At 42.9% G+C, this 22,315-nt stretch overlaps 1 protein-coding gene across 8 annotated transcripts in view; it reads right to left on the bottom strand.

Moving 5' to 3' along the window:
• The window catches only part of PPFIBP2 (PPFIA binding protein 2), a 173,590-nt gene extending 152,726 nt beyond the window's left edge, over positions 1–20,864 (bottom strand). For 3 of the 8 annotated variants that reach the window (XM_061610491.1, XM_061610490.1, XM_061610487.1), the window contains exon 1: positions 20,582–20,864. The gene's annotated coding sequence lies outside the window, so the exon portion shown is untranslated. Of the gene's footprint in view, positions 1–15,220; positions 15,242–20,581 lie in introns of those variants that run through there. The other 5 variants (XM_061610497.1, XM_061610494.1, XM_061610489.1 and 2 more) reach the window with 4 other exon arrangements.
• Positions 20,865–22,315: the final 1,451 nt, after the last annotated feature.

Raw genomic sequence — 22,315 nt, forward strand, 5'->3', positions numbered from 1 at the left:
ACCATGCCCTTCACCAGCAACAACTTTTTCTCTGCCTCACTTTTTTTTATTAGCCAGTCCAAGGAATACTTCTGTGAAACTGAAGCTAGCTCTACGCTCTGTGACATTCATTTGCTCTCAGTAAAGATGCTGCTGCTGTTTGGATTTATCCCCTACATTAGTTATTTCCCAAACTAAAAGTTTCAAAACCAGATTGACAATGTCCACTCGAAGGGATTTACTGGTCTGCAGGAGAGCAACCTTCTATCAAGTTTGCTACATGCGTGATGACTGGAGTCTTCATTTACATAATGAAGATCCTGGATAGGAATAGTTGCATTTGGAATTATTGTATTTGGAGTTGTTTTTTTTAATATGCTGCTGCTTTTATTGGCGCATTTTTAGTCCTTTCATGTCCCTTCAGGTAGTGTGGAGGAAAGGAGAATAAATATTCTTGCTATCCTCTTCAGCAACTGATTCACCTGGCCTAATTTTTAAGCCAGAAAACTTGGGAGTATTTCTCCCACGCCACCCCAAACCTTTGGGGGGGTGGATTTGTGGTACCACAGACAGACACCATTATGGTCTGCCAATAAAGAAGCACAGTTTGCTCCATGGAGAATACAAGAAGGAAGTTAAAGGGACTTCCGTGTAGTGGCCATTTTCTGTGTGCTGCCCTTGAGTAGTTAAAGTTAGCAGCTCACACTGCACTTATTTCACCTGTCTTTCACAGATAGAAAGCTCATCTATAAAAACTCAGGACAGTATCCAAGGAACATAGGAAGCTGCCTTATACTGAGTCAGACCTTTTGATCCATCGAGCTCAGTAGTGGCTACACTGACTGTCAGCAGCTGCCTAGGGTTTCAGACAGGAGTTTCTCCCTATTCTACCTGGAGATGCCGGGGATTGAACCTGGGACTTTCTGAATGCAAGGAAGATGCTCTACCACTGAGCTATGGCCCTGCTCCATCAGCACAACAGAACTTCCTCTTGTTCTCTCATGCATTCCCCATATCTGCTCTGCATGATTGGAGGAACTCCAGAACAGATTTTGGAGGCATGTGGGGAGAGGAGCAGGAGGGAAAATTCTATGTAGCAACCAGAAGTCCTTGTGCTAACAGAACTGCTTTGTTAGATACTATCCTTATCACCTGTAATCCACTATGATAGCTTCTGTGCAGTGGAGACTCTTGCACTATGGCTACTTGGGCACAGCCCTCCGAAGGAGAATGTCAAGCAAAATGTTTAACCCACCCAACCCCCAAAGTCTCAAAGCTACACATTCTTTCCTGTTCCCCACACATATTATACTTCCATTTGAACTTGGAGAGGCTCCTGGAGAAATTTCTGTCAATCTCCTGTTCTCTGGCAAATCAGCTCGCTGCACCAATCAGCCAATCCCAATCCAAAAGTATTGGTATGGCAAAGAGGTCCCTCCCATGTCTCTGGGTGGAAAAAAAAACCATGTGGAATTTGTATATTACTAGGGGTGCTTTCACACTGCACTTTATTGTTATTCTGATGATTAATCTTACCTGGTAATGTGTGCATTATATTTGATCTTTCACACAATGCACAAGCTAGCTCTGGAATTCTAGTGTAATGTAGTGCAAGTTTGGCGCAAATTTCCATGATAAATGATACCAGAAATAATCCATTAGCAAGGCTGGGAACCCAGAAAATTGCTGAGTTTTTCGCTAACTGCAGCCGCTCACGTGACAGGCATCCCAGCATGCAGTGCATTCCCGCCCTTTAGTCACATGGGTTTTTCCCCCCTGATGAACATTGTACCGGTACTCTGGCATTGGCACAGATGGCAACAGCATTTCACACACATACCTGTGTTGATACAATTTTAAAAGTCAGATCCTAAAGGAGAGGGCTTGCATGGAGACAGGATGAGATCTTAGACCTCCAACACAACAGGGCACAGTGTGCATGTGTATAATGGGTGAGGGACGAAAACAAGCTGTGTGAAAGACTGTTGTGTGAAATGCCGGTATATCGGCTGAAAAAGCTGCTGTCCCTTAACGCAACAGGTACTGCAGTGTGAAAGGGATTTTAAAAATCAGGAGAAGTGCTATCTTTTTAATCCATTAAACTAACACAAACAGCCCCATGTGTTTTGGTAATAAACTATTATATAGGGTGTGTGCGTGCGTGTGGAGAGAGAGTCTTCCCAACAACCCTGTGAGGCAGGGTTGCAGATTGGAAACCCAAGGCAGCTCACAATATGAAATAAATCCCTTTAAATTCCAATAACTATAAAAATGAATATAAACAGTTGCAAAACAGCTTAAAGTGGCATGATTCTAAATTTTGGGTTGGGTGAATGAAATTCCTTATCACTTGAGGTTTTGGTTGAGGCTGCAATTCTGTGCATGCTTCCCTACTCGAGTAAGCCCCAATGAATACATTGGGACTTGCTTCTGAGTAAACAATCATAGGATTGCACTATAAAAATCTTTACAGGTTGTGTAAATAATAGACATATTTTAGTCATGCTAATGTAAATATTTCTTCATACTATGTCCCCATAAGTATCTTGATTTCACACTATGGCTGTACATCATTATTTCCTCTAAATTTTAAGTGTGCCCTTCTTCCTTGGGGTGATCATGGTTCCCCTCTGTTGTTTTCATCCTGAGGAGCAGATTAGGCTGAGAGCTGTTGAGTAGCCCATGGTCACCTAGCAAACTTTATAGCTCATTTCCATTAAAAAAAATTAATTAAAACAATTTACATGCAGGCAAAGTTTATTAAGTAGATCCACACAATACGTTTAAAGCACATCCAACTTGCATTTAAAGCACATGACTTTCCCTAAAGAATCACCGGAAGTGTAGTTTCCCCCTCACAGTTATAGTTCCCACCACCCTTAAACTACAGTTCCCAAAATTCTGTGGTGTGATTCATGCGCTTCAAATATGTTTACAATTTGCTTTAAATGACCGGTGTGGATCTGCACTAGGTATAATGTACATTCATTAGTGAACTAAAAAGAACAATTTTAGAAGATATATTTTTAAATAGGGAAGGTAGCTCAGTGGTAGGGCATATGCTTTGCATGCAAAGGTTCAAAATTCAATTTCTGGAAAAGACTATTGCCTGGAATCATGGAGAGCCAATGCTAGTCCATGTAATCAGTATTCAGCTAGATGGCACCAAATGGCTTGAGTCACTATAACACAGATTCCTTTGTTCCTAAAAATGGAAAGAGGCCCAAGGGCCATAGTGACTCTAAAATTTATGTATTTTATTTACAATATTTATTGTAAAAAATCACAAACTGGTTTACAGAAAAAAATAAAAATAAAAATATTGGCAAAAACAGTTACAGACAGGTATTTAAAAACGTTCAAATTAACAAAACCAACAATGAGTTAAAAACAGTTGAAAAATACAATAGCTTCTGCATGCCTGGGTAGGTTAAACAAACATGTTTTTAGCAGGTGCTGAAAAGAGGACAATGAAGGTGTCTGCCTAAAGTCAGTAGGCAGGGAGTTCCAAACCATAAGTGCTGCCACACTAAAGGACTGATTTCTTACGAGAGCAGAACAAGTACTATGTGGCACCTGTAACATGGAAAGCACAGCTTGAAGGTGGCCTGGCAGCAAATCAGCAACCAGTGCAGGTTTCAGAGCAGAGGTATTATGTGCTGGTAAGGTCTCACTCATGTCAGCAATTGTGCCACAGCATTCTGCACTAACTGCAGCCCCCGGGTCAGGTTGTGCTGCATGGGGATTTCTGTGACCCTGGCTGACTGGCTGCCAGGATTTTTTTAGTTTTGGTTTTTGGTTAGGAATCCTGACTGGTTGTGGGATGCTAAGTATTCTGCCTTACTCATAGGAATCTTGTTGTGGGTGGTATGGTACTACACTCAGGAAATCATCACTGTCTTTTGATTTTCTTGTTCTGTTTGCATTTCATTTACCTTTAACCTCACACCCATTTATCCATAGAAGCAACAACAGTGGTTCCATCCGCTCAGTTCAACCCCCTTAAACCCACTGATGATGCACCTGTTGTAGGCAGCGTAGCTGCAATTGTTGTTCCCAAGCTGCTGCCCACGAAGGTAGACCAAACCATGTATGTTTTCTCTCGTTAATTATTAATCACTGGAATTGGGTTGGCTGTCAAAGTGAGTTTACAGCAGCCCACAGAGGAGACAGAAAAGAGTAGAGAATCTTCATATGCTTCCTCATTTCTCACACCTCTTTCTGAAGTGAAAGGTCAAATCTGTAAAGAAGTTTGAAGCAGCCATGTTAAAACGGAGGGGCAGGGTATTCCAGGCAGGGGATTGCCAACCCTACTTGGATATGGATATCTTTGCAGAGGATTCCCAGTCAAGCGTTACCAACAACACAATCCAAACCATATCTACTGCGAAGTAAATCCTATTGAGTTATATGGGGCTTAGTCTCTTAGTAAGTGTGTTTAGAATTGCAGCCTTCGGGGGCATCCATCTTTACTCCCGAGTGCTCCCATGTAACATCTCCACAACATTAAGCTCCTTTCTTCCTACAGTGGCCTTCTGGTGACTGGCCTGGCCTGAGGGCACTTAAACCCTTTTTGCTAAAAGCAAGTTGGCTAGATTAAATATTCCCTACCCAGGCTCCATCTTTTAGCTAAGATTTCTATTGTAATTTCCAATCAGAGAAATGTTTTTCTTTGAATGGTAGGAGCCAAGCAACTGTGGTTGATGCATAAAGTATCATGCTTAATCACTCAGGCCCACCCCCATGACATTACTTGGGCCCACCCCCAAAATCTCAGGGTTTGGAATGCTTCTGACCTGACAACCCTAGAGGGGAATAATATTTTCCCATAGCTCTGGAATGTTACAGTGTCCCTTGTTGGCAGTCCTGTGTGATGCATTTAAGACTAACCAGGCTACAATCCTGTACATATTTATCAGGCAGCAATCCCCATGGAATTCAGTGAGGCTGACTTCTGAAAAAATGTACAATTATTGTGGCATGAATACAAACAACAGTTGTGACAGCAGGGACCCCTTCTGAACCAAGGTAAGACGCTTAGGTGCTAAGTATTAATAAAACTGCACTGTTTAAGTATGCATTGTTTCTTTGCAGAAGAGGAGGATAGGGAGCGAACCAGAACAGGTGAAGACCACACAACTTTTCTTGCAACAGAGAAGCAACTGTGACAGCAAGGACCCCTTCTGAATCAAAGTAAGACACTTTTTAGCTTAGTTAGATGCTAACTATTTGTCAAGCTATTTGTAAAACTGAAGTTCTTAGGTGTCCAATGTAGCTTTGCAAGAGGAGAGAATGGTTTTCATCCCCTGTGACCTCAATGGTCACATCCTCATGGCCTTCTAACAGCCCTAGCAGGTCCAGTGGACACCAGCCAGCACTGCCCCTATGTATAAGAGTCACAGAGTAAAACTGTCATATTCTTATAGGATTGGGGTCTCTCACTGCTCACTGGGGTGTGTGCAACAATATAGATAAGGTCAACAAGACAAACAGTCTCCTCTTGCCTACATTCACTACATCCTCCTCCGTTGTCCTAATGCTTCCTTGGCTGATTTTCTTTTCTTTCTTTGGCTCATGGTCCCCAGGAACCCGACATAGATGCAATCTTCTTATGCCATAAGCACCTTTTCATCACAAATGCCTTTGGTTCTAGCATAAACTCTGTCTGTCTGTGTGAGACAGGTTAACCATAATATTATCATCATGCTATTATTTACTTGAAGAAATAACCAATTATAATGCTTAGTAAACCACACTATATAAATGTGCCATGTACTTCATTAAATAGAGCAGTCCGTCATTCACATACTACATGGCAGGAGAGACCAAGGCTAAGAGAAAGTTCAGAGATTTCTTGTGGTCTAAGGCAAACAAAATAGATGTTCTAAATCACATGCATCTGATTCCATGAGAGTTAGTGTCAAGCTATAAATGGCAATGAATACTTATACAATACACCCATCACAGTGAGCTTCTTCCCACAACAGAGCAATTCATGAATAACCAGATCTATCTATGTGTCTCAAAGGCTGGCAAGTTTCCCAAATATGTGAATGAAAAGGAAGAAAATACAGTTATTTATTTGGGGAGTATTTCCTAATGTCAGTTGAAAGGTCAGGAACAGAGTGAATATAGTTTTGGCATGCATTCTAATTAGTATTAATTCATTACTGCTATAAAAAGAATATGTATAATGTCTTTTCCTTTATAGCAGTGTCAGACAATGACATCTCTTCCACCAGCTTACACCAATAGCTTCTACACTGACATTTTGTAACACAGTTAGGGCCAAACTAGTCAGTGCAAGGAAAACGTGAGATCCCATACATGAGAGTCCCCTCATAAAGCTAATGTGTTGACTATGAGGGCATCTGTCAGAGTGAATCAGTGAAAAAGATGATTTTAAATTTTTATCCTCCCATTGATTTTCCCCTGCAAATGTGCCTTCCAAGACATTTTAGGGGTCCTCTCCCCAGCTGGGCTCCAACACGAGGCCAGCAAATGTAGAGCAGAGGGCATGCTCAGTTGTTTTTATTAGAGTTGAAAATCGGGGGAGATGGAAGAGATTATGCAGACCTCTCTCCCATCTGCCATCCATCCCCGTTAACTCAGAAAATGTCAGGCTGAGATCACATGTTTTCTGAGGTAACTAATTTGGCCCTCAGATGTTAGGTTGCATGGCTTAATTGGAAGAAAAATATTCTGCACTGTAGCGTTATCACAGTTGTACAAAATGATACCACCCTCATCCAGACCACAAGAGTAATCACAATCTGATGCTATAGTGTGATGCTTATGAAGAAAATAACTAGGATTGTACTTTACAGAATGGAAACCTTGAACACTGTTGCCAAGTTTAATGAACTCTGGAATCCCTTTATACCATATTGAAGTGAATGATACCAGCATGACTTAAAACACAGGTCACTAATGTGGTGCCTGTCGGCACACATGTGTCTACAGAGACTTTCCTGGTGCTCACAGTGTTCAGCAGCTATGAACAGGGCAAATTCCTAATGATCCCTAGGAAGTGAAAATAAAACTGCCGGCATTATAATGCTGTTATAAAAATCTGTGGTGCAGCCACACTTGAAATACTGTGTCCAGCTCCCAAAAAGGATATAGTAGACTTGGAAAAGGTTCAGAAAAGGTCAAGCAGAATGATCAATGGGATGGAGGGGCTTTTTGGTCTAGAGAAAAGGCAAGTAAGAGGAGATATGAAGTGGACAAAATTATGCATGGCGTGGAGAAGTAGATAAAGAAAGGTTCTTCTCCCTCATATCTCAGAACACTAGTACACACGGACATCAAACGAAACTGAGTGTTGGAAGATTCAGGAAAGACAAAAGGAAGTACTTCCTCACACAGCGCATAGTTAAACTATGGAATTCGCTCCCACAAGAGGCAGTGATGGCCACCAAGTTGGTGGCTTTAAAAGAAGATTAGACAAATTCATAGAGGATAACACTGGCAATGGCTCCTATTTTTGAATGATCTTACCTAGCGGCCTCATATAAATGTTAAATAACATCGGGGATTATTGTTCAGAACCCTGGCCTTTAAGATATGGTGTTCCGCAGGGCTCTGTCCTATCCCGATGTTATTTAACATTTATATGAGGCCGCTAGGTAAGATCATTCAAAAATTTGGAATTCATTACCATCAGTATGCGGACAACACGCAGCTTTATTGTTCTTTTCCATCAAATGACAAAGAGGCCATCCTTCCCCTTAACCAATGTCTCACAGCAGTGCAGAATTGGATGACCAGAAACAAACTGAAGTTAAATCCAGAAAAGACAGAGGTCATCCTTATTGGAAAAAGTTCTCTCCAAGAAACCGAATTCTTACCATCACTGGATGGAATTCTACTTCCTCTGAAGACTCAAGTCCGTAGCTTGGGCATAATTCTGGATTCAAACTTGACCTTAGAAGCTCAAGTTGCAGCTGTCTCCAGAGCTGCATTTGCCAAATTAAAGCTGGTCCGTCAACTTCAACCGTTTTTAGGAATGGCTGTACTAAGAAAAGTAACCCAAGCCCTGGTAACTTCGCGGCTAGATTATTGTAACTCTTTGTATGTTGGACTCCCAGCTAGATCGCTCCGACCGCTCAAGTTGGTACAAAGAGCAGCGGCAAGGATGATCACAAGAACTGGCCCTCGGGCCCATACCACACCTCTCCTATATCATCTACATTGGCTTCCCATAGAATTTCGACACCAGTTTAAGTTACTGGTCTTAACTTTCAAAGCTCTACATGGATTAGCACCGACATATTTGGCGAATCGTCTCTCTAAATTTAAATCCCATCGGCCCATGAGATCAACTGCTGAATACACTCTTAGGGTTCCATCAACGTTTACCATTCGCCAAATGGCCACCAGAAAACAAGCTTTTTCTGTCGCAGCACCTACCTTATGGAACAATCTACCACTTGAGATACGGCTCTCTCCCTCTCTTATGGACTTCCGTCGTCGGACCAAAACTTTTTTATTTTATCAAGCTTTTAATTTTTAAAGGGAAACGTTCGACTACTTAGCAATAACTGTTATACTTTATATGATTCTGTACTAGTGAATTATTTACTTGTTTACCGCTCTGAATTTGGAATTTCTGAACTAGAGCGGGATATAAATCTGCAAATAAATAAATGGCTATGCTCTGCCTTCATAGTCAGAGGCAGTATGCTTCCAAATGCCATAGGAGAGAGTGCTCTTGCACTCAAGTCTTCCCATTGGCTGGCTGGCCACTGTGAGGACAGGGTGCTGGACTAGATGGGCCACTGGCCTGATCTAGCAGGCTCTTATGTTCACAGGGTCCCATTCTCTGAATGAAACTATGCTTCTTTAGTCAGTGGAAGGCTTTTTATCGCACAGGGCAATTTCACCACAGTTACAGCTGGGTAGTGGAGAGTTGCAGCATGCACATGATGCCCACAACAGTTTGTCTAGTTTGCAAATGTGATCAAAGGCCCAAAAAAGTTGCTGACCCCTTAAAGAGTACACAAGCTAATCATGACTAATTTAAGTCCATCTACTTCAGTCAGTCTACTCCAAGCAAGGCTTAGCCAGATACTTGAAACAGGCGGTGGTGAGACCGCTCCTAAAAAAATCCTCCTTGGACCCTGATAATTTGGACAACTATAGGCCAGTAGCAAATGTCCCATTCCTGGGCAAGGTTCTAGAGCGTGTGGTCGCTCGCCAACTCCAGGCTCTCTTGGATGAAACTGATTATCTAGACCCATTTCAATCAGGCTTTCGGCCGGGGTTTGGTACAGAAACGGCCTTGGTCGCCCTGTATGATGACCTCTGTCGGGAGAAAGACAGAGGGAGTGTAACTCTGTTGGTTCTCCTTGATCTCTCAGCGGCGTTTGATACCATCGACCATGGTATCCTTCTGGAGCGACTTACGGATTTAGGAGTGGGAGGCACTGCTTGGCGGTGGCTCTGCTCCTATCTCGGGAATCGTCTCCAGAAGGTGATGCTGGGGGAACATTACTCGAGTCCTTGGGTACTCCAACATGGGGTCCCGCAGGGTTCAGTTCTGTCCCCCATGCTTTTTAATATCTATATGAAGCCGCTGGGTGAGGTCATCAGGAGTTTTGGAGTGCGTTTCCAGCAATATGCTGATGATACGCAGCTCTACTACTCCTTTTCATCTTCGTCAGGTGAGGCTGTTGATGTACTAGACCGCTGCCTGGCCGCGATAATGGGCTGGATGAGAGCTAATAAACTGAAACTCAATCCTAACAAGACTGAGATGCTGTTGGTGGGAGGACCCTCTGCCCAGATGGTTGACGTTCGACCTGTCCTAGATGGGGTTACACTCCCCCTAAAGGAACAGGTACATAGTTTGGGGGTCTTATTAGATCCACTCCTGTCACTTGAGGCTCAGGTAGCCTCGGTGGCACGGAATGCATTCTACCAGCTCCGGCTGGTAGCCCAACTACGACCCTATCTGAGCAAGGAGCATCTTGCCTCAGTTATCCATGCTATGGTAACCTCTAGATTGGACTACTGTAATGCACTCTACGTGGGGCTACCTATGAAGACGGTTCGGAAACTTCAGCTAGTGCAAAATGCTGCGGCCACAGTTCTCACTGGGACAAAGAAATTTGACCATATAACACCTGTCCTGGTGCAGCTGCACTGGCTACCGATATGTTTCCGGGCCAGATTCAAAGTGTTGGTTCTTACCTATAAAGCCCTAAACGCCATCGGACCGCAATACCTGATGGAGCGCCTCTCTCGCTATGTACCTACCCGTTCACTACGCTCGACGTCGAAGGCCCTTCTCCGGGTCCCAACCCATAAAGAGGCCCGGAGATCAACAACTAGATCTAGGGCCTTCTCGGTGGTGGCCCCCGAACTATGGAATGCCCTCCCAGACGAGATACGCCTGGCGCCTTCTCTGTTATCTTTTCGGCGCCAGGTAAAAACTTACCTTTTCGCCCAGGCTTTTTAAATTTTGTAAATTTTTAAATATTTTAATTTAACATTTTAAACTTAATATGATCTTAATTTAAATCTCAATGGCAATTTTATTAATGTTTTATAATTGTACTATATATATATTTTTTTCCACACTTGCTCATATTTTAATTGTGATTTTATTTGTTGTACACCGCCCTGAGAGCTTTCTGCTATAGGGCGGTCTAGAAATGTAATTAAATAAAATAAATAAATAAAATAAATACTTCCCGTAACAGCAAAAAGAAGTATTGAATTGAATAAACTTATTTCAATCAGATTTATATTAATTTAGATTTCAGTATCCTTACTGATTAGTGTAAAGCATTCTGTGAACATTTTGCCTTCTTAGAGGGTATTTTTTTTTAAAAAAAAATAATGATAAAAATATGGCCATTTTAAGCATTCCAAGACCTTATGTTTGTGAAGCCAAATCTTGACAGTACGAATGTAAACTTCAGCAATCTATGTGAAGAATTCTAACATATTATTTGGAGCTTTCAGTTCTGTGAAGGCATTGGGAAACTAGGTACATAAAACATGTAAGAGCACATTTTAGGTAAAACGGATGCACATCCTAATTTGTGTATACTTGCTATTTATATTCAGCTAACCCTGCCTTTCTCCTTCTGCACAGTTTTAATGGGTATACAAGTCAGCTGTGGGCTTCTTCAGATTATGTTAAAAGATAATTAATCAGATCAATTAATATCAAATCCAGAATTGAATGAAGTCAAAGCCTGAACACAAGAGTGTCAAAGCTAAACTGCAGATCTGCACTGATTAATGAGGGAAACTCAAGTAGGAAAATACACTCTTTAGCTCTCAGTGTGCATCTCATTTGTTTCAGAAAGCACAATGTAATGTTTCCAAGATTTTCCCTTATCTCTTCAACAAACCCAATTTGCTTCCTATCATTTTTGAGAAGAGGTACAATTAGAATGCTTTAGTAGACAATTTACTATTAGTAATTAATCAAAAAGTATTAGTGCAATGAGGTGAGAATATACTGATTTACAGATTCCTAAGCATATGCTATCATTTAGTGTGGTTATTACACTTACACAGCTTTAGGTTCAAACATATGGTTTGCATATTCAAAAAAACCCCATCCTCTGCACTCTTAGAGATACAGACACCAGTTTGAAAACTAGCAACTTTGTAACCATGATTCTCAGCTATACACATAGGAACTCCAACTCCTCAGCAAATTAAAGAAACAGAACACTTGTTTAAAAGTTCTAACAAAACGTGATTGAGAGTACATACCATCACAGAAACCCCTCAAAATCTACACACAGACTCTTTCTGCAATTTATTGAAATCTCAGTTTACCATGGTCATCAAAACCACTAAAGCTTTAAGATTAATCAGGTTTTAGCTATAAAATCCAAGAAAAACACAGCATTTAACATGTCACACACACCCTAGTGGGTGTATGAAGGCATAATTAGTGTGGATGAATCAGTCCCTATTAATATTCAAGTAAGATCTATGCCTCAACGTTAAAATAATTCCATCTGTAGGCAAGAACTCATTACCTCCAAGCCAACAACCATGGGATTCAGGTATGCAACTATGCAATCTAAATTTAAGATCTTGCCAAACAATGTTGCTTGGGTGTCATTAGCTGTAACACAACCCTGAAAGCTGCTACAAGAATAAATAAAAAGTTGCTTCTCATACTGCTCACCAATCTTGTACATGTCTTTGAACTGGATAATATTGTGCCAGTTTGTGTAGTCTACGTGCACACTGAGTCATACTTCCAACCACATAACCACAGAAATAAATTGTCACTTTTGTTAGGCTCCTATGGGAGGAACGGCAGGATATAAACTGTCACACATGCATGTGCTGAACACGCAGACAAGCTATATGTGCTCCTACTTTAATTTGGAGTATAGTGGGATATATGCAAAGTTTTGGTGGACAGCAGAATGGTTCCATACAATGGCTTCCAGAATCCACTCCAGACTTTTTGCAAACTAGATTCTGTAATTCACTCCAGCCAGGTGCAAAGCCATGTTTAGCTGGCCTATATATGTGAGCATAGTTCAGAGAATGCAAAGGGGGCTGCTCTAGGTGTTGGTCTTTGTATCCTTCAGTGTGGTCAACAAGTGGTATTTTCATCACCTGCAGACATGACTGGAACATGAGAGTCAGCTTCCTTGAACATCCCAGACCACTCTGGGAGGATGCTTTGGCTCCTCTGGCACAACCAGGGGTGGTGAATTTACCACCCAGTTGCCATGCCTGACACAACTGTAGCATTTTCAGAAGGGACTGGAATCTGCAGCAATGGGTATTTGTATGCGAATCTGGTCTTGCTCCAAAACTTCTCCCATTCCTTCCAGCACCTAAGATTCCTTCCTGCATTCAGGTAACGGGAAGAATCCATGAGCATGATAATGCATAGATTGAGCCCAAACATTTGGAGGTCACTAGGTTGGCAAAGGCTGTTTAAACAACTCCATGTGACAACAAGAGAGAGATGATCTCTCATCGTCCTGGGCTCCGGCCGGGAGGAAAGACGGGATATAAATCAAATAATAAATAAATAAATAAATAATGATGCCCCACTTGTGAACACCCTCCCTAGGAAGGCTCGCCTGGCACCTACACTAGTCTTTTCAGCACTTGACAAATACCTTTTTATTTTCCCCGATTTTTAACATTAGATGTATTTTTATTTCTGCTGCTATAGCTTATTTTTTTTATCTATTTATTTTATTTATTAAACATCTATCTGTCCTTCCTCCCAGAAGGAGACCAGGGAAGTAAACAAAGGACATCTTAAAACATCTCAAAAACAAAACACCTTAACAGCATCTTTTAAAAAATCTTTAAAAGCATCATAAAAAGCAATTCCAAAACAGATGCACACTGGGATAGTTTACAACCACTAAAGGCAGTGCTCAGTGCTGGTTATTTATGCTTGATGAACTATTACTATAAATTTTTATATGAAGAGCCATATCAAAATGTTTTAAAGACTGAATTACACACATTGCAATGCATGGATGGAGCACTCATCCTGCAGGGAGTGAATTCACACTGGAGCTGAAATTAAGTAGTGTTGCTTAGCAAGAAGGGAAAATTCTGCAGAACTTTTCATTCTCAGTTTCAATTCTCATGAAGGTCCCTCTCTGCAGGCCAGCTGTTGGGAACACCAACATGGGCTAGGCAGAAGGTGGTATTAACTGAGGACAATGCTCAGCAACAATATATTGTTGTCTGAATGCTAGGAAAAGGAGTTCTCCAATAAATAGAAGTGCTTTTTTTAAGGGAGAAGGAGAAAATCTGGATCTTGTGCAACTCAGGAACATGCAAACATTTCTTGTGCTAAAAACTGATCAACAGGAAAGACCCAAAGTAGGTTGGTTTATGCAGATACAGATTAGGGACTACTTTTAATCTTCCTTCTGTTCACCCTGTCAAGTGGCCACAATGGAACCCATGAGCCTCAGTGGTATCCAATTCTAGTCCATCTCAGAGTAGACTCATTGACATTAATAGACATGACTAACTTAGTTTCCTTAATTTCAACAGATATACTTAATAGGCTACAAACCAAAGTCTGACCAATGAGAAACACAAGAGCACCAGTACTATAACACTCCAGGCAGTACTGATGTTCCTTTAGCCTGCAAAAGAAACGGTCTGTATTCTCACACTATAAAGCAAATCATATTGACTAGCTAGCTAGAGATTAGGTAGAAAACACAAATATTTCATGCTTTGGTTTCAGTTAAGTACTTTAAAAATATACAATTCAAGGGTCATTAATCCACAAATCCTATTACATGACTCCAGAAGTATGGAGTATTATCAACATCTGAAACTGTGAGGGCCTACTTCAAAGCAATTCTATGTTCCCTTTAACGGGTGCAGTAGCTTCATTTTCAGTAAGGCGACTGTGATTAAAAACAGGTGATAACTAGTATGAGTTTGGTCTTGGTCCCACATCTTGCATTACCCTGCAAGTTCCATTTCTAGAAAAGAACCAAGGTGTAAAGCACCTTCCCTGTGAATATACCTCCTTCCTCTCATGCAATCTAGAGTGCCTATGTTAGTCTCACTAGCTTTATGTACTATCAAGAAAGCACAGTCATTTTTCCAGCCGACTTTGCCTTGAGGGATGCAAAAATGTGGACTAGGCCTCTCATGACCACAGTACATGAGCCTAGTCTCTTCAAATGTATTACAACCAAATTATAACCCACAATATCAAGTTTAGGAGCTTCTTTGGAAAACAACAGAACACACTGCAGTTCCATATATTCTCAGTTTCAACTGACAAGTACGGCTTTTTTATATATAAAAGGTGTACAGGTACTATAAAAGCTGTTGCTGGCAAAGCAGACTTTTAAGTGCCCAATCAACTTGGTTTCAGGTATTTTTACAGTGTCATGTATGACAAAAGTGACAGTTTACTATAAAGTCTTCTGTTTTATCAAGTAGCACCACAACTCAATGGTGGCTAACCTGTGGCCCTTCAGATGCTGGACTCCTAACTTCCATCATCCCTGTCCATTGGCCATGCTGGCTGGAGCTAATGGGAACTGGAGTACAACAACAATTCGACAACCACAGTTTAGTCACTCTTGCTATAACCTGTTCAACAAGTAATTACTTGATTAATTACTTGATTAAGGCTACACTCCATTTTCCATAGCCTTTAGTACAATTAACAGGCAGTACCAAACTTTCATTTGCACCTTGATCCAGTTGAAACACCCGCCCATCATCACTGCAAAATACATGGACTTACATTTAACAATCAATCCCTCTTCCCAGGGAACTCTGAGAATTGTAGCTTTGTGAGGGGAATAAGGATCTCTCAACAACTCTCAGCACCTTTAACAAACTACAGCTCCTAGGATTCTTTGGGAGAAGCCATGGCTGTTTAAAGTGGTATAACTGTGCTTTAAATATATAGTGCAGATGAGGCCCATGTCTGCTCAGAAGTAATTCCTACTGAATTCAATGGACCTTACTCCCCCTATCGAACCAAGGACTCCAAACCATATTCTTCAGATACAACAAAGCTGCTGTTTCATAGCTGCCTTGTACAGAGTATCTGTCAAGAATGGGAAAGTGCCACTCTCATCATTATGCTAAGGCAAATAAAATACCAATGACACTTAAATCTATATGAGGCAGTAAGGGTGGCAGAGAAGGCCCACTTCTCTGCCTCCATCGCATCCTCAAGTAGCCATCCAGTGGAGCTTTCCATATTGTCAGGGATCTGTTGACATCAACTCCAGGAAATGGAGTTTTAGACACTTCGGAGGCCCACTGTGAATTGCTTCCGAGGCACTTTGAGGGTAAAGTTGCTCACCTCCGTAGCAGCCTTGATGTCCCTTCCACATCTACTATAGTCCCCAATGAGGTGTCCAGTGCAACACCTGCTGCAACTTCTTGGGAATAGTTTCAGTTGATGCAGCCTGATGATGTAGACAACGTGCTTGTGATGATGCGGCCAGAAACATGTCCTCTTGACCCTTGCCCTTCTTGGCTTATTAAAGCTTGCTGAGGGGTTCTGACCGAGTGGATCCAGGGTGTGGTCAATGCATCATTGTGGGAGGGAGTGGTTCCGGGTGCCTTGAAAGAGGCAGTGATCCGATCCCTCCTGAAAAAGCCCACCTTAGACCCATTGGTTTGTGACAACTACCAACCGGTCGCAAATATCCACTTTGTAGGGAAGGTGATTGAGAGGGTTGTGGCACAGCAATTGGGAGTATGCTTGGATGAAACAGATTATCTTGACCCACCCCAGTCTGGGTTCAGGCCTGGTTATGGGACTGAATTGGCCTTGGTCGCCCTGATGGATGACCTTTATCGGGAGAAGGACAGGGAGAGCGCAACCCTGTTATTCTTACTTGATCTCTCACCGGCTTTTGATACCATTGACCATGGTATCCTTCTGGGCTGACTTGGTTTTACAGTGGTTCTGATCCTATCTCCAAGGTCACTCTCAGAGAGTAGCATTGGGTGACTGTCTTTCGGCCCCCTGGCAGCTGTGCTGTGGGGTGCTGCAGGGTACCATCTTGTCCTCCATCTGTTTAATATCTATATGAAACCCTTGGGAGCAGTCATCAGGAGCTTTGGGGCAAGGTGTCAGCAGTACACTGATGATACCCAGCTCTATTTCTCCATAACATCTGAATCAGGAGAGGCCGTGCAAGCCCTGGACTGCTGCCTGGACTCAGTGGTGGGCTGGATGAGGGCCAGTAAACTGAGTCTGAATCCTAGCAAGACGGAGACACTGTGGGTTGGTGGTTCCCAAGTTCGGATAATTGGTTGGTTGCCTGCTTTGGATGGGGTTGTACTCCCTCTGAAAGAGCAGGTCCATAGTCTGGGGGTGCTCCTGGATTCATCTTTGTCGCTAGAGGCCCAGGTGACCTCCGTGGCTAGGAGTGCCTTTTACCACCTGTGGCTGTTTCTGGACGGTGATAGTCTGACTACTGTTATCCACGCACTGGTAACCTCCAGACTGGATTACTGTAATGTGCTCTATGTGGGGCTGCCCTTAAGGTTGGTCCGGAAGCTGCAGCTGGTGCAAAATGCAGCTGCGAGACTGCTCACTGGGGCAGGGTATTGCCAGCATGTCACCCCGCTGCTGAAAGAATTGCACTGGCTGCCCATTTGCTACCAGGCCAAGTTCAAGATTCTAGTTTTGGTGTACAAAGCCCTATACAGCTTGGGACCAGGATACCTGAAATACCGTCTTACCCCTTATATACCCAGTCGATCACTGCACTCTGCAGGTGAGGGCCTCCTGCAGATACCATCTTATCAAGAGGTCCATTCTTCACAACATAGGAAATGGACCTTTAGTGTGGCGGCACCTACCCTGTGGAATTCCCTCCCCTCTCTGTTATCTTTTCAGCGCCTTTTGAAGACTTTCCTCTTTCAACAAGTTGAGATCTATCCCAGTCTGCGTCTGTGTTGGAATTGCTTTTTAATATATATTTTTAACCTTTTTTTAAAGATGTTTTAAAAGCTTTTTTAAAAAATGTTTTTAAAGTTTGTTGGTATATTTTAAGGTCTGTTTGTAATGATTATCTTGACCCACCCATCTTATGGTGTTTTAAAGTGTTTTTAGCGTTTCTGTTTGCCGCCCTGGGCTCCTGCTGGGAGGAAGGGTGGGATATAAATCAAATAATAAATAAATAAATAAATAAATTTCTCAGTTGATGAGGCTACTATAAAGCTACGATCTTACTGGAAATCACTACACAAAACTTCTAAATGTAAGTAACATGTTTTGGGTAAGGGTACTAATAAATAAAACCGAAAGATATTGAATATACATCAACTTTATAAGTTTCCCAGAGTGCATGACAGAATATGCAGTTCCCATTTCTAGTGATCCTGCTGCACCCAGACTTCCCTCTCACAGTTTAATTCATAACCTTGACATCTATAGCCTTGTGTTCCAATAGAAGAGCAAGCAACACTTTTTACCCTAAAAATCACAACTCATTTCTAAACACATCAAGTGTAACTCAAAGTTGTCTGTTACATAGGGCATCTAAATATTTTTAAAATGTACTGGCCATTAGTATACAGAAAAGCTTTATGTAATCCAGGAAACCAACTCTAGTTCCCCGAGACTGAATCTGTTTACACTTATCCAGGTGTAAGCCATACTAGACAGTAAGATTCACTTCCAAGTGAACTGAGGATTGGGCTGTTAATGTGGATTTTGCTAAGTCTAAGAGTCCAAGTACACATACTGGGAAGTAAACTTCACTGTAATTAAGTGTGTTTGACTTTCAGCTTGTACAGCTGATTTTGTTGAGAGACTCCCATGCAAGTGTCATTAGCACCCCTGCAGCTATCTTTGACTTCTTGGCAACGCATGCGAGTTCAGAACCCATTTGCAGTTGATGATAAAAAGGCATTAAAAGTGAATAGTTTCAAGAGCTCATCAAATTTGAACTCAAGACTTAAGTTGTGTCTGCAGTGCAGAGGATGCTTGTCAAAGATTGATGTGCTCGGGCAGCCAGTGTTCAACTCATCATGCATGTCCTAGGATGCTGCAAGTCCAGCAATTCAGTCTATAGCTCCCAATGTAACATGCTTGAAAATAGTCTCCAGTGGTATAAATTATTCTGGGTTAAATGATACAGAATATAAAAGTGTGTTCTTATGTATGTATATATGCAGAAGACTAACACTTTAATACAACAACACACAATGTTAAAAAACAGACATTTTAGTTGCCAGTGTTGCTGATTTACATGCCTACCCAGAAGTAAATCCAACTGAGTTCAATGGAGCTTACTCCCAGGTAAGGAGATTTAGGATTGCAGCCTTAAACAGCACTTCATTGGGATTTTGTTATAGATTGCAGCTTTGAGCATTTTTAATGCTTACGCCTCAGCCTTAAACATTTACTTGGAATAAACCTCATTCATTTCAGCCACAGTTTCGATGAGCTAGGGCTGAATGGAACTTAGCTTGGAATCTTAAACATGCTTACAAGCCTCATAGAACACAACAGGATTTACTTCTGAGTAAATATGAATGAGATTGCACCTCTAGTCCAAGAACCTATCTGCTAGTTGGAGTAGACATGTGAGTATCGCCCAGTTCAGACAACAGTTGCATGTACATTTTGAGTGTGAGTGTGAGAGTGTGTGTGTGAGTGTGAGAGAGAGAGAGAGAACAAACATTGTCTCTGCTCTGCATCCCCAACATACATGTATTCAACAGACACACACACACACACGTGTGTGTATGTGTAAGCTCTGGATCAGATGTTTTGCACTACAACTCCCATCATCCCTAGCCAGAATGGCCAATGGTCGGGTATGATGTGAGTTGTAGTCTGCAAAATCTAAAGGATACCACATTGGCTATTCCTGCTCTGGGCACCTGATCAGAGAACCTGTCTCCTCCAGTTCCTAATCTCATGGAGAGGGTCTATAAGCAAGCAACTTGTACGCAGGTGGGCTCTATTTACACCTTTAGCAGAGTGAAGATAGAACAGCAGGCCCAACTCTAGTTGCTCCTTTATGTGTTCAAGTGAACATACAAGAATTAACAAAGAAGACAGTGCCTTTGACCATATCTCCCTTCACCATCCCACACACTTGGAATTAAGGGTAAAAGTTTCCAAGGACTGTGAATGGGAAGGGTCACAATTCAGTGCTAGAACACAGGACTGCAGGCAGAAGGTCCTAAATTCAACCCCCTGGCATCCTCACTTAAAACAAAAGGCCATAGGTGATATTAAAACATGCCAGCTCAAGGAGATCCAGGAGAGCTGCTGCTGCCAGCCAGAGACAGCACTGGGCTAGATGGGCAAGTGGTCTGACCTGGTGCAAGGCACTTTCCAGTACATCTTCTTTAAGAAGTTTAGTTCCAAGGTCAAGACCTGACATTCTAGCAAGGCTGCAATCCTAGACACTTATTAAGGTCTTGCAGCCCAATCCTGTGCATTTTTACTCAGAAAAAGTATGTGTAGGATTGCAGCTCCATTACTTCAGTGAACAAAAGCTGCATTCCTTATGCACAGTTACCTGGGAGTAAGTCCCGCTGAACTCAGCGGAGCGTGCTTCTGAGTATACACGTATAGGGCTGCACTATTAAATCTAACTGGGGGGGAAATGGGACTTACTTCAGAGTCAAAACACAATTAGGATCCCATTCCATGTAGGTTAGATTCCTTCCCAAGCACAACACTAAGCAAGTTCATTCAGAAATAAGCCACGTTGTTCTAAGACAATGCGAGGACCACAGTCACAAGGTATCAGTAAGGAAATCAAAGAGGTTTGGCCCTTACACGCGACCACACGATCATTCTCTCCCCCCGCCAAGTGTTCAGAAGACGACACGAGTGAAGAAGAATCCCGTTCTAAGTTGGCAAAAGAAAGTTACGAGAGCGGAGCGCCCGTGTCAGAGAAACACCCAAGGACGCGCGGAGAATCAGCGGCAGAGGACTCACGAGTCCCGTCCCACCAGCCCCAACACGCAAAGTGACCCACGGGAGGGTTACACAGCCCCTCGCCACCCGAGCCAGGCAGAGGTTTCCGTTTGCTCGGATAACAAAAAGATCAACGGCAGCGTCTCTCCAGTTTCCTACCCTGAAAGTCAAGAGGGCAGGTACAGCACGACTAACCTTGGCCAGTGAGGTCCGGCTTGGCTCTGCCCCCAGCTTCCGATCTGCGGAAGAACACGGGCTGCTTTAGCCAGCGCAGCTCCTCTAGTCAGGCAGCCCCTCCGCTCTCCTGTTACTAGCCGGCGGCCTCCGAACCCTCCTGGCCGCGGTGGCAGAGGCAGCCATTGGCTCTGGAGACGGGACTAGTAGGCAGCTATTGTTCCCACGTGATGCCAAAGTCAAGGCAGCCAGGGAGGGAAGAGTCGCCGGCCGGCCAGCTGCTCTCAGAGGAGAGGGAGTTCTTCTTGGCCACTTCACGCCACACATTTATTTCACTATTATTCCACTTTCAACGGTCATGACTTCCCCCAAAGAATTCTGGGAAGTGTAGTTGCTGAAGGTGCTGAGAGTTGTTAGGAGATCCCTTATTGCCGCACAGAGCTGCAATTTTTAGACTACCTGGGGAAAAGGGATTGATTGCTAAATCACTCTGAGAACTGTAGTCTGTGAGGGGAAGAGAGGTCTCCTAACAACTTTCAGCTCCCTTAGCAAACTGCACTTCCCAGAATTCTTTGGGGCAAACCGTGACTGTTGAAAGTGGAATGAAAGTATAGTGTGAATGCGGCCCTTGTGTGTTATTGTGCAGAGAGAGACCTGGGTATGGACTCATTGCCAGCTGCTGCTCACTGTTTGTTATAGGGCAATTCTCTTCACTGCCCTGAGTCTCACGCTGTTGCTTGTTTCCTACGTTCAGAAGGCAAGCATATCCTCTGGGAGGAGTCACTGTTGGGGTTTGTGTCTGTTCTAGTTCGTGAGAGACGCCCTGTATGTTTCCTTGAGAGTAAGCCCCATTGAATTCAGTGGGGCTTAGTTCTGAATAACGATGGATTGCAAAGGGCGTGGGGAGAGGGAAAGAACAGTTGCATGGGAGGGAGAATTGCAGCAGCTGCAGCTTCTCCTGTTACTACATGTACATCCTACTACATGTAAGGGTGGGGGACCTGTTGCCCTCTGAATTTTACTGGATTACAATTCATAAGGACATGGAGGGAACTGCTTTATATTAAGTCAGACCATTGGTCCATCTAGCTTAGTATTGTGGCCCTCCAACTGCCATCATTCCTGACCGTTAGCCATGTGGGATGGGGCTGATGGGAACTGGAGTTCAGCAACATCTGGAGGGCCACAGATTCCCCAACTCTAGTCTATGCGTTGCTGACTGGCAGCAGCTCTTCAGTGTTTCAGACAAGTGGTCTTTCCCAACTCTACCTGGAGATGCCAGGGATTGAACCTAGGATCTTCTGCGTGCACAGCAAGGGCTCTTCCACTGAGCCACAGCCCTTCCCCATCACCCATAACCATTGGCTAGACTGGCTGGGGCTGATGGGAGTAGGAGGCCAACCACATCTGGAAAGTCACAGATTCCCCACTCCTGCGGTGCAGCCTTGGGATAGGAAACACTGAAGGTGGGAAAAAATTCCCTTCTGTGCAACTTTTTACATCCCAGCCCAGCCTTTCCCAACTAGTGGGCCACCAGATGTTGTTGGACCACAATCCCCATCTTTCCTGACCATTGGCAATGCTGGCTGAGGCTGATGGGAGTTGTGGTCCAACAAAATCTGGTGGCCCACTAGTTGGGAAAGGCTGTCCTAGCCCTTTCCATACTTGGAAGTCGCATTAATTTCAGTTGAACATACATTCCACATTAGTGTGCTTTACCTTGCTATGCATGTTTACATGGAAGTAAGTTCTAAT

This window comes from Rhineura floridana, chromosome 2 (assembly GCF_030035675.1).
Source record: "Rhineura floridana isolate rRhiFlo1 chromosome 2, rRhiFlo1.hap2, whole genome shotgun sequence".
NCBI classification, from domain to species: domain Eukaryota; kingdom Metazoa; phylum Chordata; class Lepidosauria; order Squamata; family Rhineuridae; genus Rhineura; species Rhineura floridana.